The following is an 11,739-nucleotide window of genomic DNA, read 5'->3' as shown; positions in this document are numbered from 1 at the left end:
TAAAACACTTATATCGTGCAAAAGACCTTTATCAACTTTAAACAGCTTCAATTTTAGACTGGTTTAACAAAAAACTTGAAGAATGACGAGAAAACACAAAGGGTGCTACATTTTGGGCTGAGAAACTTCTTCTAAAATTGACCTTTTAACCTTAAACTACGGCCTTTCCAGTAGCTTTAGCCCACTACGCACTTGAAGGACTGCTACCAAACGCGGCAAAGGGCCTCTAATGTAACCTAATGCCCGCTGGGTGTAACTGTTCATCCCGTTTCTAAGGTCGAAAAGTCAAATGGGTCTGACAGAAAATCGGCAAAGCAAAAAATTGCTTTAAAAAGACCAACAGGACTTTGTTTGCTACAAACTTGCTAAAACTTATAAATGCTACAAACTTTGTTTGAGAGCAATAAAACACCGAGCTCCGAAACAACGACTGCGATCTTCTATTTTATTATAGAACAGCTGTCAGGAAAACTAACAAGTGGCACGGAGTAACATCATGATCCCTTTCACAGTGGACAGGGTGGAACATAAGGTATTCCTTATCATTGTTGTTTTACGTGGTTTTTTTTAAAGCAATTAATGAAAGTATTGAGTATTTTTGCTAGAGAGAAACTATCTTTATATACAGGCGGCGTTGCGATTTGTGAAAACTTCGAAAATTAGAAGACTAGCAAAAATTGGAAATTGGTCCACGTTACCGATATTTTCTTTCGTCAAACAAAAAAATGTTTGAGTCAATAAGATCCTTTCGCCGAAGCTAAACAATGCTTTGTACGTGTTGTTATGAAACTAGCGACATGAGGACAATATTTGCTCGCTTCACTGGTGATGACAGCAGTGTGATAGTTGATTTTTGATAGCTAAATTGAGAGTAGGCAAACAAATAATAATTTCCTGAGAAATGCATCAATTTTTTGTGCCCCTGGAGCAATTCATGTTTTCACCAAACCCGTTCAAGACAGTAAATTATCACGATTACGCAAAGTTTCAGTAGCTTACAGCGTGATCTAAAAAACATGGTTTATGGGCATGCAGAAGCCAGAAATTTTTATGGAAGTTGATCAGAACCAAGATTAAATTTGTTTAAACTACGCTATAGTTAATTTAATTTCCTTTTAGCAGTTCAATGTCAGCTATACAATTTCCGGAAAAAACGACGAAAGCGAAAAAAAGATTGGATAGAATTTTGAAAACCCGGGAATCTCCTTGGATCACTTTACCGTTCCCGAAATAAGATATGGTTATCATGCATAGCAGGAAATTAATGACCAGGTGTCGTACTAATAGGGTCATGCAATGAAAAAATTGTCCTATAAAATCGGACTTTGTAAAGTGTTCAGCTTTAAGCATTTCTTTGTTAGAAAACCAATCCTTGATCAGGATTGTATGAATTTCGACAATATGTCGTTCGAGATCCGTATAAAGGACACAGAGGATAATTGTCATTGTAAAAGACAACCAAAAGATGTGCTAGTTAGATTGAATTATAGATGTCATGATGGCCATTAGAATGGCAAAATTTTTTCAGAAACTTAGTTGATACTTGACCGTCACAATGGAGGGGCCATAGGTAACAATCATGCATTGAGTGACGAAGAGGTTGCGATTTCATTACTATGAGCAACCACAATTTGTATTAATGGAACCAGATGCAAATGGATTAATCAATTAAATTTGAAAACAGTTTTTTTGCTATCGGACAATGGATGAAGGTGTAATTTAGTTTCAATCGCTTAGAGGAGATGCTTCATTAATTGCCGTCAGCCAGATAAGGCTACTTCGTGAAGAGATTCCAATTTTTGTTCAGGTCCACTTTAGTGGGGGAGGAACTATACTCAAATGCTTTTTTCTGTTCAGTAACTTTTGTTTGATCGATATAATCATCGTTGGGAGTTGTGAGTGGCATAATTAGGAAGCCCGTTCAGCGTAGAACATTGAACAAAGAAGATTTCTTTATTTTCGCTTTTTACAAGGAGTTATCGATGTATATAATTTTGTGAATAAAGGACGATATTCCGTTTTTTATTTACATTTTCCGGTTTTCAGAACAAATTTAAACACATTTTGCTAATATAAGTTAAACTTTTTAACGATGAAGTTAGGTTGCTGAATTGTTCGATCCGAATTTTTTGGCTGGAATTGATGCTAAGTTTTTTCAAAAATCAGAGTTTCGTAAAAAATTGGGCCAAACATGCTGTTGAACTTCCTTGAATTTGTTGGAATTAGACACCTTATAACTAGGGTCAAATTCTTCGAAAGGTTCAGTGGAGCGTTAGGTGTAGTCCCACTGGTTTTAAGAGTCCTCTGGAATTATAATTTCGATAATTTTTCGCAAATTTAAACTCGACAATTGTTCAAAATACGTTGTATATTTTTGAAATACTGAATTTTTTCTTAAATTGATCTATTTCTCAACCATTTAAACAATTGAGTGTTTTTTTAGCCGTTGAGCAATATCAAGACTGATGTTGATTTAATCTTGGATAATTACGGCATAAAAAAGGATTTTAATGGTGCGCGGTTTTTTTAAAAATTTTTCTGCATTTATAGTTTCTTATTTGAATTACTGACAAGAACATCAATTCGGGGCTGAATTGTTGGCATATATCAAAAAAAAACGAAGCCCAACGACCCAATATTATGGTGTCAGAGTTAAGATTATGGTTTTTATGGATGACAAGTTTTTTCGTAAAATTTATTGGATTTCTTTATTTTTGTAGTCCAATGGCTTCGTCTCCCTAATCAAAGATCCAATTGACTTTTTAGGAGTTATTATATAACCTAAACAATGCTATCACTTGTAATCTTATGTCTCTTATGACCGATGTTATTTATTTCAAGGGACTGTCGGTGAATTTTTGAACTTTGAAACTCTTTTACCTTATTTCTCTCAATTTCTGGCGTAGTCTATGTAAAACGAGCGGAAATTGATTTCTTGTTGAGTTTAAATTAATTTCTATAATGGTTTTCTTTTTTATTTATAACTAATGGTTTCTTGGTTCTGATACGCGTTTTCATTGTTTTTAATTTTGAGCATTATCGCACATTTTTTAAGTTCATTTTGTTTCTTTGTCGAGGACAGGTCAAATTGAAGGAAAGAATAATTGAGAAAAGCAGAAAAATAATACTATTTTTTCGACCATTCTCCAATGCTGACAGTCCATGTCTACGCATTTTGTCCGTTTATATATTTTTTTGATGCAAACAAATTTTTCAACTAATTTTTGCAAATAATTAATCTTGTTCAGGCATACCACTTTTATCTGCGCGATTAACCATCGAGCTGATAAAACCATGAAATCAGGAATCAGACATTTTTCATGACTAGCAGAGATTTTTGAGGCGCTCTATCTGACAGAACTAAATAACTAACAATAACTCGTGTAGCGGTCAAACAGACTTTTTTCTACATGAAGCAGTTAATCACGAGAGAGTAATGGTGTAATTCTGTTATCTACTTCAATTTTAAAACTTAAATCGACGAATTTTAAAACAGTTATAGACTTATTAATATTAATCAAGCTGAATGGTTAAAACTATACATGTAATACTTTTCAGCTCACTGGAGGAATTGCCGCTGCTTAATTCAGTTAATTATTTCTCGTGAATTCGAAAACATTCGTAGCTGCGATAAAATTAGAGAACCGATGTGAAAGAAGCTGACTGAAAGAGCCGCGCATATACAAATATCATAATAGAAGTGGCAAAAAAGTTAAAAAAATCTCTTTTGCAAACTTCGAGAACTATTCAGAATTTGCTCTTTTTATGTTCTGCTTAGGTTAACTTTGGCTTCTGCAATGAGGTTAGGGTTTTTTTTCAAAATGTTTACGTCAAATTGAACCGTCACTTAATTTTTCTGAGCCACAGTGTAATGATTGGGGGGGGGGGTAATTGTGAGCAGTGTACTTTTGGCGAGGAATTGTATTTTATTTTTCGTTGTATATTAACATTAATTGAACTTATAGCTTGGCGGCTGGAGTAGTTCTGTGTCATTTTTTCTATTTGAGATTTCAGAGCAGACGGCTCACGTTTCATGAAATTCTTGAGGTATCAGAAGCAGTAAAAATATATCATTATACTAACACATAAATCGAACTTTCAAAAAAGTTTAATTACAGTTAGTGGTTCATTTGAACAGAGAAACTAAAACCAACACTACTAAAAAAAATTCAATGTGTCTCAAGTCTCATTTTTAGGAATTTTGGGTTCTCGGTCCAACAAGGAGGCTCAGTGATGTGCGTTCGCACATTAAGTTCCGCCCCCGCTCATCTACATTTTTTCACTTAATTGACACAATTGAGGAAGAGATAAAAGAAAACTAACATATCAACATATCGTTCAACAAACTGTTAAATGTATGAAACAATCTTATTTAGAGGGCCCATGAGACCTGTGACTACAATAAAATGACTACCAGAAAAGACGGCGATAAAAATCAAATAATTACAATTATCAATTACGACCAAAACTAGATGTCCATTTATTGAAAACCATTAATATCCAAATCAAAAAGGCATCCGAAAAATTTATACTAAGAACCTGTATTTTATCAACCTGTATTTCCTTAGAAAAAAATATAGGACATTTCCTCAATGCGACTAGGTAACAAGTTGCCTAGAAAAGAGCAAAACGAAGAAGTTTAATAAAACATTACTTTTTTGAGAAGAATTAGTTTCAAGCTGAATAGAAACATTATGCATCAAATGAAATCGTTGAGGGATTTTTTCACATGTTAATAACGAGCGATTGTGACCCTGCTTTATCCAGGATATGTCATATGACTTAAAAACGACAAACGGGCAAAAAGGAAATATTTGCACAAAAAATTTTGTACGAAACGATGTCCCAGCCAATTAGATTTTTAGTTGTTCACTGAGAAATTAAAAAGTTTGCATTTGCAGTTTTTTCAAATGAAAGCAATTTTGATTCAAATTACGCTCGTTTTTGTGATACTGTGAAAAGTAAACAAAAATTTTCAAAAGGGGGCGATTATTCAAAAATCAAATGAAAAGTGGTCGTACCAAGAATAACGAGCGTTTGAGGAAAAGAAAACCGTTATACAAAGCCAATTGTAGTTCACTAGATACGGGTTGTACCTTGTCTATAGAGGTGCTAAGCTACAAGTAAACAGAAATAAGACTGGCAGATCTCAAAAATCTTATGTCTTTTTTAAAAATTAAATGCTTTCAAAATTCATAGCTAACAAATTTGAAGAATCCTATTACATTTTTTTTTGGAATTTGAGAGTAAACAAAACCACAAGCTGTTTACGGATATCAGTTATTAAGTTCATTTATTTATCGTTAGTTGGCCACGGAGACCTTCAACTACCCAATGTTTTCATACGAAAGCAAAATTTAACAAGTAGAGGGCAAAAATAAAAACTCTACCAAATCCTGCAAGGGAACGGTGTCGCAGCCCTTAAAACCAATTTTTGTGAAGATGAAAACAATAAAGATGTTCTTTTTTAAATTTTGTGAAACTTTTTTCCAGTTCGATTGTTAAGTAATGTGACAGTTTACCGAAAAAAAAACAAACAGCAAAAATGGTCAACTATGGACAAAAATTACAAAATTTTGTATGAAAAGTCGTAGTACCAGAAGCAGGAATACGATTTGTTAAAACAATCCACCACAAAAATAATTTGTATTCTATGGGAAAAAGTTGAACATCTTTTTAATAAAGTTGACATACCAAAAAGTTCACTAAAATGTTGTAAAAAATTGATAAGTTCAAAAAAACCACTGAAAGTTTCCTAAAACAAATACATTCAATGACATAAGAGACATTAGCTAACAACCGAATGCATGGTAAAGAATCAATTGCAACTCTTGAGGAAGCCATGTGGATTTTTGAACGGTTAGACTTAGTAATCAGACTGCATAAAAATAAAGGCAAGTTACAAGAATTCTGTTAAAGTTTACTAAAACACTTCCTCAAAGCCATAAGAGCCCTTAACTTCTCTTAAAACGAACGGTATCTGTGTAATGTTTATGTAAACGGGAGCTGTCTTTAATGGAGCCGCGAAAAAAATGTTCTCAGTAATTAACATTAAAACAAAAGTTTTTTAAAATGCAGCACTAAAATAAAAATTCAAAAGCTTCTGATTGTAAGAATCCCTTATAATGTCAAACCTGGCCCTTATTTTGCCACGCGACCAATAAACCGCCACGTGTTTCATGTGCTTGCGCATTAGACCGATTGCTGTATGAAATTCTTCAAATATTAAAAGAGCAACGATTCATTTTTTATAATTATCGAGTTAAATCTGCAAAAAACGGCAAAATTCTTCTACCAGAAGAATAAGACTTTCACAGTGCACCTATTTTGAACTAGCGCTTTTGGAGGATGGGGAGACTGTGCCAAGGTTTCTAGGTCACTACGTCTGGCAAATTTTAACAAAATGGACTCAAAATGTGTATTGTCATTTTTGATGAAAAAAGTTCGAATTTTTAACATTTTATCAAAAATTTTTGCCAAATTAACTTCAAACTATTTAGCAATCCTCTTCTATCCTTAACGCTATTAAAAACACTATCGTTAATTTTTTTGACTTATTTTAATTTTATTTAGCGAAATTGTGCCAAATTAAAGCAAAATGTGAAAAACTCTTGAGTAATCACAAAATTTTGAACCTCAATAACTCCCTGTAAAAAACGAAAATCGAAAATTTCTTTTTAATTCCAAATTTTAGGATGTACGTGCTTTTTAATGATACCATTCACAACTCTTTACGTTGAATATAACGATGGGCCAAAATTGTCTGAACAAAAAAACAGTTGAGTATATAGTTCCTCCCTCCCCACTAACCTTAGGATCGGAACAATTATAAGTAGTCGTTTAAATGTAACTTTATATAATCTTGTGGTTCTTGCGAAATGTATTTTGATATGAAAACTGCTTCTACGAACATAAAATTTTCATTTTTGATCCTAATTAAACCCAAACTCAAAGCCGACGAATGCAGACTTATTACGTGGTTCAGTTGCAAAATTGTTATTGACAGTCAGAACAAAATTGGTTTTAAATTTCAGAACAACTTCAGAAATGATTTTTTTAGAAATTAAAAATTAGAATTGAAACTAGTTGTACCCAGGAGCTAACTGAAGTTTTTCCAAACCGAACAGCAGCGGCGTCTCAACAAACTTTTTTTTCTACAAAGAAAATTTAAAAAATTTAAAAAATTGTGCCGGGAAGCAATTATGTACTCTGTTGATTGTTGCAACTGTACAGAAAGTTTTTTCAACAAAAACGGCTCAATTTTTCCAGTTGACGTTGACGTAGATATAAAATCTGAACACATTCATTTAAACCATTTTGATACAAAGCTCAGTGGAATTCAGTGGAAGATTTGTGAAGATCTGGTTGTCATCGTGACAATTGTTATCTTTCTTCTACAGACATCTCATGTAACGAGAAAACTGTCAAAAAGTTTGTGCGTCTGTGAGTGCGCGCAATCGTGTGTGTGTGTATGCGTATGTGTATGTGTATGTGTATGTGTATGTGTATGTGTATGTGTATGTGTATGTGTATGTGTATGTGTATGTGTATGTGTATGTGTATGTGTATGTGTATGTGTATGTGTATGTGTATGTGTATGTGTATGCGTATGTGTATGTGTATGTGTATGTGTATGTGTATGTGTAAGTGTAAGTGTAAGTGTAATTCTACGTGTAAGTGTAGGTCTAAGTGTAAGTTGAAGTGTAAGTGTAAGTGTATGTCTAAGTGTAAGTGCAAGTGTAAGTGTAAGAGTAAGTGTAAGTAAGTTTAAATGTAAGTGTAAGTGTAAGTGTAAGTGTAAGTGTAAGTGTAAGTTTAAGTGTAAGTGTAACTGTAAGTGTAAGTGAAAGTGAAAGTGAAAGTGAAAGTGTAAGTGTAAGTGTAAGTGTAAGTGTAAGTGTAACTGTAAGTAAGTGTAAGTGTAATTGTAAGTGTAAGTAAGTGTAAGTGTAAGTGTAAGTGTGAGAGTGAGTGTAAGTGTGAGTGTGAGTGTAAGTGTATGTGTATGTGTAAGTGTAAGTGTGTATGTGTATGTGTATGAGAATGCGTATGTGTGTATGTGTATGTGTATGCGTATGTGTAAGTGAAAGTGTTGTAAGTGTTAGTGTAAGTGTAAGGGTAAGTTCATGTGTATGTGTATGTGTAAGTGTAATTGTAAGTCTATGTGTATGTGTATGTGTGTGTAAGTGTAATTGTAAGTCTAAGTGAATGTGTATGTGTATGTGGATGTGTATGGGTGTAGGTGTTAGTGTATGTTAATGTGTGTGTAAGTGTAAGTGTAAATATAAGTATGTGTATGTGTGAATGTGTGTGTGTGGTGTGTGTGTTTGTCTTCGCGCGCGTGTGTGTGTTTGTGAGTATGCGTGTGTATGTTCGTCTATGTTTGTGTGCATGTATTTGTGTGTATTTGTATGTGTTTGTGTTGGTGTGTGTGTATGTGTGTTTTTGTGTGAGTGTGTGTGTGTGCGTTTATGTGTGTGCGTGTGTTTGTGCGTGTGCGTGTTTATGTGTATGTGTATATGTATGAGTATGTGTATGTGTTTGTTTATTTGTATGTGTATTTGAATGTGTATGTGTGTATGTGTATGTGTATATATGTGAGTGTAAGTGAAAATATAAGTGCAAGTGTAAGTGAATGTGTAAGTGTAGGTGTAAGTGTGAGTGCATATGTATGGGTATGTGTATGTGTTTGTTTATGCGTATGTGTTTGTTTATGTATATGTGTAAGTGTATGTATATGTGTATATGTATATGTATGTGTATGTGTATGTGTATGTGTATATGTATGTGTATGGCTATGTGTATGTGTATGTGTATTTGTATTTGTGAGTAAGTGTAAGTGTAATTCTAAGTGTAAGTGTAAGTTTAAGTAAGTGTAAGTGTAAGTGTAAGTGTAATTGTAAGTAAGTGTAATTGTAAGTGTAGGTGTAAATGTAAATGTAATAGTAAGAGTAATTGTAAGTGTAACTGTAAGTGTAAGTGTAACTTTAAGCGTAAGTGTAAGTGTAAGTGTGGGCGTAAGTGTAAGTGTGAGTGTAACTGTTAGTGTGAGTGTAAGTGTAAGTGTGAGTGTACGTGTAAGTGTAAATGTAAGTAAGTGTAAGTAAGTGCAAGTGTAATTGCAAGTGTAAGTGTAAGTGTAAGTGTAAGTGTAAGTTTAAGTGTAGATAAAAGTGTAAAAAAAGTGAAAGTAAAAGTGTAAGTGTAAGTGTAAGTGCAAATGAAAGTGCAAGTGCAAGTGCAAGTGTAATTGCAAATGTAAGTGTAAGTATAAGTGTTAGTGTAAGTGTAAGTGTGAGTGCATATGTATGTGTATATATATGTGTATATGTATATGTATGTGTATGTCTATGTGTATGTGTATGTGTATGTGTGAGTGTAAGTGTAAGTGTTAGTGTTAGTGTAAGTGTAAGTGTAAGTGTAAGTGTTAGTGTAAAAGTTAGCGTAGTTGTTAATGTAAGTGCAAGTGTAATTCTAAGTGTAAGTGTAAGTTTAAGAAAGTTTAAGTGTAAGTGTAAGTGTAAGTGTAAGTGTAATTGTAGGTAAGTGTAATTGTAAGTGTAGGTGTAAATGTAAATGTAAGTGTAAGTGTAATTGTAAGTGTAACTAAGTGTAAGTGTAACTTTATGTGTAAGTGTAAGTGTGGGTTTAAGTGTAAGTGTGGGTGTAAGTGTAAGTGTGAGTGTAATTGTAAGTGTGAGTGTAAGTGTGAGTGTACGTGTAAGTGTAAATGTAAGTAAGTGTAAGTAAGTGTAAGTGTAATTGCAAGAGTAAGTGTAAGTGTAAGTGTAAGTGTAAGTGTAAATTTAAGTGTAAAAAAAAGTGTAAAAAAAAAGAAAGTAAAAGTGTAAGTGTAGGTGTAAGTGCAAATGAAAGTGCAAGTGCAAGTGCAAGTGTAATTGCAAGTGTAAGTGTAAGTTTAAGTGTTAGTGTAAGTAAGTGTGAGTGCATATGTATATGTATGTGTATGTGTATGTGTATATGTATGTGTATGTCTATGTGTATGTGTATGTGTTTGTGTGAGTGTAAGTGTAAGTGAAAGTGTTAGTGTTAGTGTAAGTGTAAGTGTTAGTGTAAAAGTTAGTGTAAGTGTTAGTGTAAGTGTAAAGGTAACTGTAAGTGTAAGTGTAAGTTTAAGTAAGTGTAAGTGTAAGTGTAAGTGTAAGTGTAAGTGTGATTGTAAGTAAGTGTAATTGTAAGTGTAGGTATAAATGTAAGTGTAAGTGTAAGTGTAAGTGTAACTGTAACTGTAAGTGTAAGTTTAAGTGTAAGTGTAAGTAAGTGTGTGTGTAAGTGTAAGTGTGAGTGTAAGTATAAGTGTGAGTCTAAGTGTAAGTGTGAGTGTACGTGTAAGTGTTAGTAAGTGTACGTAAAAGTAAGTGTAATTGCAAGTGTAAGTGTAAGTGTAAGTGTAAGTGTAAGTGTAAGTGTAAGTGTAAGTGTAAGTGTAAGTTTCAGTGTAAGTAAAAGTGTAAAAAAAAGTGTAAGTTAAAGAGTAAGTGTAAGTGTAAGTAAAAGTGCAAGTGTAATTGTAAGTGTAATTGTAAGTGTAAGTGTAAGTGTATGTGTAAGTTTATGTGCATTTGTAAGTGTATATGTATGTGTATGTCTATGTGTGTGTATAATTGTACATGTATGTGTATGTAATTATGTATGTGTATGTATACTTGTATATGCAAGTGTAAGTTTAAGTGAATGTGTATGTGTACTTTATGTGTATGTGGATGTATGTGTGTATGTGTGTGTGTTTAAGTGTATGTGTATGTGTATGTGTAAGTGTAGGTGTAAGTTTGCATGTGTATGTGTATGTGTTTGTGTATGTGTATGTGTGTGCATGTGTGTGTATGTGTGTGTATGTGTATAAGTGTGGGTCAGTGTGTGTATGTAAAAATGTGCGTGTGTGTGTGTTTCTCTGCTCTGCGTGTGTGTGTGTGCGTTTGTGTGTGCGTGTGTGTTTGTGTGTGTATGTGTATGTGTATATGTATAAGTATGTGTATGTGTATATGTGGATGTGTAAGTAAGCGTTAAAGTAAGTGTAAGTGCAAGAGTGAGTGTAAGTGTAGGTGTAAGTGAAAGTGTATGTGTATGTGTATGTGTATACTTATGTGTATGTGCTTGTGTAAGTGTAGGTGTAAGTGTATGTGTGTGTAAGTGTATGTGTAAGTATCAGTGTATGTGTATGTGTATGTGTAAGTATAGGTATGTGAATGGGAATGTGTATGTGTATGTGTATGTGTATTTGTATGTGTATGTGTGTTTGTGGTGTGTGTGTTTGTGTTCGCTGTTGTGTGTATTTGTATGTGTGTATGTGTGTGTATGTGTGTATGTGTGTGTGCTTGTATGTGTAAGAGTAAGTGTATGTGTATGTGCATGTGTATGTGAGTGTATGAGTATGTGGAAGTGTAAGTATGTGTATGTGTATGTGTATGTGTGTATATGTGTGTGTGTTGTGTGTGTGTGTTTGTGTTCGCGTGTGTGTGTATATGTATGGGTTTGTGTGTGTATGTGTGTATTTGTGTACGTGTGTATGTGTGTGTATGTGTGTCTGTCTGTATGTGTATCTGTTTGTATGTATGTATGTATATGTTTGTGTATGTGTATGAGTAAGTGTAATTGTATGTGTAAGTGTAAGTGTATGTGTATGTGTGTATATATGTGTGTGTGTGTATGTGTATATGTTTGTGTATGTATGTAAGTGTGTGTGTGTGTGTGTGATCGTGTGTGTGTGTGTATGTGTGT

At 33.6% G+C, this 11,739-nt stretch overlaps 1 protein-coding gene across 1 annotated transcript in view; it reads right to left on the bottom strand.

Annotated features, from left to right (window-relative positions):
* The window catches only part of LOC142354595 (putative transporter R00093), a 42,703-nt gene that overhangs the window by 6,186 nt on the left and 24,778 nt on the right, over positions 1 to 11,739 (bottom strand). The gene's annotated exons all lie outside the window — the stretch shown is intronic.

The sequence above is a fragment of the Convolutriloba macropyga genome, chromosome 15 (assembly GCF_964194025.1).
Source record: "Convolutriloba macropyga chromosome 15, txConMacr16.3, whole genome shotgun sequence".
NCBI lineage: Eukaryota > Metazoa > Xenacoelomorpha > Acoela > Convolutidae > Convolutriloba > Convolutriloba macropyga.
Note: the sequence above shows the minus strand (reverse complement) of the source record. Positions and strands in the feature narration are given on the sequence as shown.